At 44.7% G+C, this 9,283-nt stretch overlaps 1 non-coding gene across 1 annotated transcript; it reads right to left on the minus strand.

The window, feature by feature from the left end:
* Positions 1–237: 237 nt before the first annotated feature.
* On the minus strand, positions 238–344 carry LOC142196345 (U6 spliceosomal RNA). The gene has a single exon (XR_012715189.1). It is a non-coding gene; the product is annotated as a U6 spliceosomal RNA (small nuclear RNA).
* Positions 345–9,283: the final 8,939 nt, after the last annotated feature.

The following is a 9,283-nucleotide window of genomic DNA, read 5'->3' on the forward strand; positions in this document are numbered from 1 at the left end:
TGTACTAGGCGCACATTGGATCAGATCAGCATACATGTGCCTCCTATGGAAGGAAGTACAGGCTGGAAGCAGGACTTGTCATCCTTTGCTGAGAAGAGCAGTGTGGAGGGCAAAACGGATATGCCAAAAGTGGTAAGAGAGAAGTAGGAATGCCAGGATCTGCCAGCCACCTGTTCTATAGCAAAACAAGTACACACCGTAAAGGCAACAGAGTTCCCTAAAGTGGTCTTTTTTTTCTTTTTAATGGAATGCTTCAAAAATTTGCGTGTCATCCTTGTGCAGGGGCCATGCTAATCTTCTCTGTATCGTTCCAATTATAGTATATGTGCTGCAGAGGCCAGCACTAAAGTAATCTTTTTCAGCAGGATAATCCACCTACCACACTGTAAAAATTGTTCAGATATGGTTTAAAGAACACCTCATAGAGTTAAAGAGGACCTTTCATCAGATTGGGCACAGGCAGTTCTATGTACTGCTGGAAAGCTTTCCCGATCTGTGCTCCGGGTAAAGCGCTATCAGTCCCGGTACCGTAGCCCTTTACAGTCAAAGGGCATTTCTGACACTTAGCCAGGGACGCCCTTCTGCCCAGCAGCGCCTATCGCGCTGTACTGTGGAGCGGGGAGGAACGCCTCCTCCCCTCCTGATAATGCTCATCTAAGGACGAGCACTGTGAGCAGAGGGAGGGGGCATTCCTCCCCGCTCACACTGTACAGCGCGATAGGCGCTGCTGGGCAGAAGGGCGTCCCTGGCTAAGTGTCAGAAACGCCCTTCTGACTGTAAAGTGATACGGTACCGGGACTGATAGCGCTTTACCCGGGGCACAGATCGGGAAAGCCGATAGTGTGCTGAATTCAGCGCACTGTCAGCTTTCCAGCAGTATATAGAACTGCCTGTGCCCAATCTGATGAAAGGTCCTCTTTAAGTTGTTAACTTGATCTCCAAGTTAGCCTATATGTGAGATATGTACAGAGAATGATCATCTCATAAAATTTTAATGTGAACAAGTGTCAGAATAGCAGTATACAGGTCCTGTAATATGACAATAGAGGGTGTATCTGAGGGAAGTGTTTCTGGTAGGACACTTATTGTAGAGCACCTCAGATAACAAGAAGAAGGGAGGTCCTAGTCTCCATGTCTGATACATGTCCCTTATTATTGTAGATGAATGTTAATAAAGAATATAAATCCTCCCCAACCACACCAGTGTCAACTCATTAGGTGTACAACATATACCTCAGCAGATCAGAGCTCTTTTGTTCACACAAGGGGGAGGCTTACATAATATTAGTCAGACTAATGGCTGACTGGTGTATATTGTGTAGAATACCTTGGAAACTAGTATTTGAGGGCCCAGAGTAAAATATCAAAATGAAACCAGACAGTTGGTTTGTGACCACTAAACCTGCATGCTTTTATGTTGCTGGGGTTTAAGGTTCCAATGTTCTGTAACATAATGTCCATCATTGATGCTATCTGTTGAAATCAATGTTTGAAGAGATACAGGGTCTGCTGAGATGAGGGACCTAAGGACAGTGCACATGCTTCCAATGTACAGAACATGCGCAGTGAAGTGCGGTGTACTGAATGTGGCTATACTCCATGCAGGTGACTCACCTCAGTGGGCCAAGCCTCAATTTGTACAGTTGGTATGTTACAGATGTTTGGGACCCTCTGTCCCAGCCCCTTGTCCCATCACAAGGATCCTATCTATACTGCTTGTTAATGTGGATGTGGACTTTTCCTAAATACACTGCTTCAGCAAAACTGCTTTGTTTGTCCACTATCTTACTTTATTCAATTCATTGTTGACACAGCCCTTGACTTATCTGCTCAAAAGTCAAGTGATGTATCTGCTGCTCTCAGGGGGAAGGGAGGAGGGGTTAAGTGCATGGGAGCGAGCCTGTGTATCTAGCTATTCCTGTGTCTACACCACATGACCTAGCTTACTGCTATCAGATAGAGGAGATGAGCTGCTTTCATTTCTTCTGTTCTCCCAGTTATCAGGCTAGCTAATTCAATTGTGTTCATTATGGCAGAGCCAGGCAGTCTCTGTATGTAACACAGAATGGAGTTGCTCCTGCCTGTAGTTCATAGTTCAATATTGTGCATATAGTGTTGTTTGAGGACCTTTGATGACATCACAGGCCCTTCAGCCGCCCCATAGGATCACACTATGTGGTGGGCAGAGCTACACACTAATTTGGAGTGGAGCTAAACGGCAGGTTGCATGTGAAACCCCGCCCACCAAATGATGCAAGAAACTAGGAAGAAAGAAGATTTTACAGCAGTGAAGACTGGTGAGTATGCGACGTGGGAATACCCCTTTAATGCCATGCTGGCAGTTTAGTGGTCTCAAACCACCATCTGACATTTTCCCTTTAATATACCTGTTGTATTATTTGACTATAGTAATTACATATTATTGCATTATTACTTAGATAAAGAAACTTGCACAGAGTGTTAAGTGTCATTGGCAAGGTGTGGGTTGGTGCACATAGGATGAGTTTTATCGATCCCACACCATGAAAGTTAAAATACGATATCTTTATTTCACATATTAAAATCTTATTGCTACTTGGCAGGCTGTAAACTTTTAAATGTGTGAAATACAGATATTGGATTTTAACCCTAATGATGCTGGATCAATTAAACTCTTACTATGTATGCTGTTACTTGTAGTCCTGCAAATGGCCCCCACTCTGTTACCATATACTGGACTGCTGAGATCCTGGAGAAATATATCCACAGTAGGTGAACTTCTCCAATATATTTTCTTTTACATGGGTAATCGGTGGAGTTTTCAATTTATTTTTCATTACTAAACGCCATGATTGGATCTAAGAAAAGGGAAATACATTCCTATATACATTTTAGCTCTTTAGGACGCAGCCCTCGATTTGACTTAAAATCTCTCCTATAGGAACCTGACCTAAACAGGTTTTTAATGGCATATTTACCCTTTGTTAGTATAAAAATTCATCTTTTCTTCACAGGAAGAAACTATGTTTTATAGCATTGCAAAATAAAATGACACATTGCTTCAGGTACCAATTACTTAACAAAATGCGCTTTGTCCACTGTATAGTCTGCATTGTTCCAGGATTTGATGTCAGTTTCTTGATTCCACTGATTCAGTTTTTCATAAATGAATCCTTATTAAAGAGGCCCGTTCATATCGCTTACATATTCTTCTGTCTAGAACCTTCTGGCAACTTTTTGCTTTTGTATACTTATTGTATTGCTTTCATTTTTATTCGAGGCATTATTTATAATCTACACGCCTTTTCATTTTGCTGCCTAAGAGAAATATTTCAGCATGTTTAAAGGGTTTTTGCAAGCACAGTGAAAATGTCAGTTGAGTTTCCCTTGATCAGTGCATTTCCTTTTTTAGGGTGAAACATAAGCAACCTTAATATACTCAAGAAGCTTGTAAAATTCAGACATCATTTAATGCGTATAAAATGAATGTAAAATGTGTCCATCCTATGCCAATTAACGTATGTTATAGCTTTGCAGTTCTTGGCATAACGCTTCTAGAATTTCTGACTATGAAACTGACGGTTTTAAGACGATCGCACCGGCCCATTGTTTTTGGTTATTCAATCTGCACCAAGTGTACAACAGAATATGTCTGGGACTGTACACATAGCGTCATATCATATATATTACTGCTACTTATATATTGTATCATTAGGCAAATGTTTTACTTATTTTTCACTAAGTGCAAGTAAATTTGCTGACAGTTTTTGCTTCCCTTCCACTTTAAACATAAATTGTATATCTAAGCTTATAAGGTTATTTCTCACTATTTCTTGTACACTCCAAAAATGCTTAAGAAATTGTCAGTGTAGGTATTTTTCTCAGCTTCCAGACAGGTGTAATGCAGACTGAACGCCTGTGATACTGCAGTTTTCCTTTATTAATACTGTATCTAGCTCATGAGAAATGAAAAGAACAATGTGTTTTTTTTCCTAAACAAACCGAGGGAATCAAGTACTAACCCTTGTTGACAAATGCTTGTCAGGAAGAGGTTGTAAAATCAATACTCAGAACTTGCATTAAATCCCATTTCTTATTTACAGCAGCGGGCGTAGATTTTTAAGGCGATCTTTCTTCTGTATTGTGCAGACAGCTGCCCCCCTGATTAATACCCAGCAAACCTGGAAAGTGCTTTACTAATATTCAAATGAAGAGAAAGTTTATAGCCTCCCCCTTTTCAAGATCTTTTGTGGTTGTTAAAGAGGAAAACATTCCTTTCAGCTTTATCTTATTCTTCTGACACCATTTTAGTTTAGAAGATCTCAAACTACAAGTGAATACATGACATTCGCATTGTCTCCAGTGTACACATTTTACGTTTGATTTATGACATTACTATATAGGTGCACTTGACAGCTTTCAGATTGAAGAAGAGACGAGAGAGCTTTAATGTAAGATGGGTTATCTGGGTAAATCTATCAAGGGTTCGTCCTGGGAGAACAAGGAGAGAGGCTTTGTAGAGCCCCGCTGTGTAGCAAGCTTCCATGCTGTGCACATCCCAAGCTCACTGACAGTTATGCTCAGCCTTCACTGTAATAACGAATAAAAGGGAGCTCCCTGTAGATTACAGATCTTCCGTGTTTTGACATTGACCTTAATACATAATTTAAGCACAAAGCCTGAGAAGTGTGGAACAAGATAAGAAAAGACCAGAGAGCTGGCAGATAAAGTGATGTTCAATCAGAAATCAGATTTGTTCCTGATCGAGGAGATGTGGGCATTAAAAGAGGAGACACTGAAGTACAGGGAGACAAGTAGCTGGGAAGGAATGGGGGAGTAAGAGAGGAGTGCCTGCATTATACACTATAACGCTGGCAAATTATATGGATAAAGGGCTGTCAAAATACTGTCCAATAAAAGTCAATATGCCCCACCGAAAAGATCTTCAAACAGATATGTTACTTGGAAACAGCGGTTTGCTCTGATTTGACATGACTTGGAAGAAAGAAACTATTGAGCATCTTCTCTGGCTAAACAGAAATGTGCTTCATGAAGATACATATATATATATATATATATATATATATATATATATATATATATATATATTATTCAGGCACTTTTTTACATTTGATAATTCAAATATCTATGTGACAGCAGTTTAATGCTGCAATACTGCGCGTGGAAACGATCAGGAGGTTCAGTTATTGATCATATGCTATGTGTGCAATAACTGTGGGTGTTAGATGGGACGGTTTGAGATTTTCAGCTAGCCTTTTCAGTTTACAAAGAATTTTTAAATATCCATAGACCCATAGAAGATAATGGAGCACTGCTGACACAAGTGCACCAGCTCTTCATTCACATGAAGTATGCTGGGAAACTTTTGGTCTCCCATTCTCCTGATCACTGGAGGTCCCAACAATTTAAGCCCAGATATCTGACACCATATTTCCTATTTTATGGACAGGGGATAAGTGTCTTTGGTGGCATAACTCCTTTACTATTGGTCTATTCTATGGCATCATTTAAAGGGCTTTTTCCCTATATAGGGGATAGGGCTGCTGCACTGCTCCTATTACTTGAATAAGAGTAGCAGTATACTTGGAGGCTGCTGCAACAGATGATTTGTGCAGGGTCTGGGTGTAGGATCCCCACTGATCACATACTGATGACCTACTCTGTGAATATGACATCAGTATGAAAAATTGAAAACCCCTTTAGGTCTTTTTTATGCTCATTAACTGATTGAATAAATTCATGGCTAGAGATGAGCGAACACTAAAATGTTCGAGGTTCGAAATTCGATTCGAACAGCCGCTCACTGTTCGAGTGTTCGAATGGGTTTCGAACCCCATTATAGTCTATGGGGAACATAAACTCGTTAAGGGGGAAACCCAAATTCGTGTCTGGAGGGTCACCAAGTCCACTATGACACCCCAGGAAATGATACCAACACCCTGGAATGACACTGGGACAGCAGGGGAAGCATGTCTGGGGGCATAAAAGTCACTTTATTTCATGGAAATCCCTGTCAGTTTGCGATTTTCGCAAGCTAACTTTTCCCCATAGAAATGCATTGGCCAGTGCTGATTGGCCAGAGTACGGAACTCGACCAATCAGCGCTGGCTCTGCTGGAGGAGGCGGAGTCTAAGATCGCTCCACACCAGTCTCCATTCAGGTCCGACCTTAGACTCCGCCTCCTCCGGCAGAGCCAGCGCTGATTGGCCGAAGGCTGGCCAATGCATTCCTATGCGAATGCAGACTTAGCAGTGCTGAGTCAGTTTTGCTCAACTACACATCTGATGCACACTCGGCACTGCTACATCAGATGTAGCAATCTGATGTAGCAGAGCCGAGGGTGCACTAGAACCCCTGTGCAAACTCAGTTCACGCTAATAGAATGCATTGGCCAGCGCTGATTGGCCAATGCATTCTATTAGCCCGATGAAGTAGAGCTGAATGTGTGTGCTAAGCACACACATTCAGCACTGCTTCATCACGCCAATACAATGCATTAGCCAGTGCTGATTGGCCAGAGTACGGAATTCGGCCAATCAGCGCTGGCTCTGCTGGAGGAGGCGGAGTCTAAGATCGCTCCACACCAGTCTCCATTCAGGTCCGACCTTAGACTCCGCCTCCTCCGGCAGAGCCAGCGCTGATTGGCCGAAGGCTGGCCAATGCATTCCTATGCGAATGCAGACTTAGCAGTGCTGAGTCAGTTTTGCTCAACTACACATCTGATGCACACTCGGCACTGCTACATCAGATGTAGCAATCTGATGTAGCAGAGCCGAGGGTGCACTAGAACCCCTGTGCAAACTCAGTTCACGCTAATAGAATGCATTGGCCAGCGCTGATTGGCCAATGCATTCTATTAGCCCGATGAAGTAGAGCTGAATGTGTGTGCTAAGCACACACATTCAGCACTGCTTCATCACGCCAATACAATGCATTAGCCAGTGCTGATTGGCCAGAGTACGGAATTCGGCCAATCAGCGCTGGCTCTGCTGGAGGAGGCGGAGTCTAAGATCGCTCCACACCAGTCTCCATTCAGGTCCGACCTTAGACTCCGCCTCCTCCGGCAGAGCCAGCGCTGATTGGCCGAAGGCTGGCCAATGCATTCCTATGCGAATGCAGACTTAGCAGTGCTGAGTCAGTTTTGCTCAACTACACATCTGATGCACACTCGGCACTGCTACATCAGATGTAGCAATCTGATGTAGCAGAGCCGAGGGTGCACTAGAACCCCTGTGCAAACTCAGTTCACGCTAATAGAATGCATTGGCCAGCGCTGATTGGCCAATGCATTCTATTAGCCCGATGAAGTAGAGCTGAATGTGTGTGCTAAGCACACACATTCAGCACTGCTTCATCACGCCAATACAATGCATTAGCCAGTGCTGATTGGCCAGAGTACGGAATTCGGCCAATCAGCGCTGGCTCTGCTGGAGGAGGCGGAGTCTAAGGTCGGACCTGAATGGAGACTGGTGTGGAGCGATCTTAGACTCCGCCTCCTCCAGCAGAGCCAGCGCTGATTGGTCGAGTTCCGTACTCTGGCCAATCAGCGCTGGCCAATGCATTCTATTAGCTTGATGAAGCAGAGTGTGCACAAGGGTTCAAGCGCACCCTCGGCTCTGATGTAGCAGAGCTGAGGCTGCACAAGGGTTCAAGCGCACCCTCGGCTCTGATGTAGGAGAGCCGTGGGTGCACTTGAACCCTTGTGCACCCTCAGCTCTGCTACATCAGAGCCGAGGGTGCGCTTGAACCCTTGTGCACACTCTGCTTCATCAAGCTAATAGAATGCATTGGCCAGCGCTGATTGGCCAATGTATTCTATTAGCCTGATGAAGTAGAGCTGAATGTGTGTGCTAAGCACACACATTCAGCTCTACTTCATCGGGCTAATAGAATGCATTGGCCAGCGCTGATTGGCCAGAGTACGGAACTCGACCAATCAGCGCTGGCTCTGCTGGAGGAGGCGGAGTCTAAGATCGCTCCACACCAGTCTCCATTCAGGTCCGACCTTAGACTCCGCCTCCTCCAGCAGAGCCAGCGCTGATTGGCCGAATTCCGTACTCTGGCCAATCAGCACTGGCTAATGCATTGTATTGGCGTGATGAAGCAGTGCTGAATGTGTGTGCTTAGCACACACATTCAGCTCTACTTCATCGGGCTAATAGAATGCATTGGCCAATCAGCGCTGGCCAATGCATTCTATTAGCGTGAACTGAGTTTGCACAGGGGTTCTAGTGCACCCTCGGCTCTGCTACATCAGATTGCTACATCTGATGTAGCAGTGCCGAGTGTGCATCAGATGTGTAGTTGAGCAAAACTGACTCAGCACTGCTAAGTCTGCATTCGCATAGGAATGCATTGGCCAGCCTTCGGCCAATCAGCGCTGGCTCTGCCGGAGGAGGCGGAGTCTAAGGTCGGACCTGAATGGAGACTGGTGTGGAGCGATCTTAGACTCCGCCTCCTCCAGCAGAGCCAGCGCTGATTGGTCGAGTTCCGTACTCTGGCCAATCAGCGCTGGCCAATGCATTCTATTAGCCCGATGAAGTAGAGCTGAATGTGTGTGCTTAGCACACACATTCAGCTCTACTTCATCAGGCTAATAGAATACATTGGCCAATCAGCGCTGGCCAATGCATTCTATTAGCTTGATGAAGCAGAGTGTGCACAAGGGTTCAAGCGCACCCTCGGCTCTGATGTAGCAGAGCTGAGGGTGCACAAGGGTTCAAGTGCACCCTCGGCTCTCCTACATCAGAGCCGAGGGTGCGCTTGAACCCTTGTGCAGCCTCGGCTCTGCTACATCAGAGCCGAGGGTGCGCTTGAACCCTTGTGCACACTCTGCTTCATCAAGCTAATAGAATGCATTGGCCAGCACTGATTGGCCAGAGTACGGAATTCGGCCAATCAGCGCTGGCCAATGCATCCCTATGGGAAAAAGTTTATCTCACAAAAATCACAATTACACACCCGATAGAGCCCCAAAAAGTTATTTTTAATAACATTCCCCCCTAAATAAAGGTTATCCCTAGCTATCCCTGCCTGTACAGCTATCCCTGTCTCATAGTCACAAAGTTCACATTCTCATATGACCCGGATTTGAAATCCACTATTCGTCTAAAATGGAGGTCACCTGATTTCGGCAGCCAATGACTTTTTCCAATTTTTTTCAATGCCCCCGGTGTCGTAGTTCCTGTCCCACCTCCCCTGCGCTGTTATTGGTGCAAAAAAGGCGCCAGGGAAGGTGGGAGGGGAATCGAATTTTGGCGCACTTTACCACGTGGTGTTCGAT

Source organism: Leptodactylus fuscus, chromosome 2 (genome assembly GCF_031893055.1).
Source record: "Leptodactylus fuscus isolate aLepFus1 chromosome 2, aLepFus1.hap2, whole genome shotgun sequence".
Taxonomy (NCBI): Eukaryota; Metazoa; Chordata; class Amphibia; order Anura; family Leptodactylidae; genus Leptodactylus; species Leptodactylus fuscus.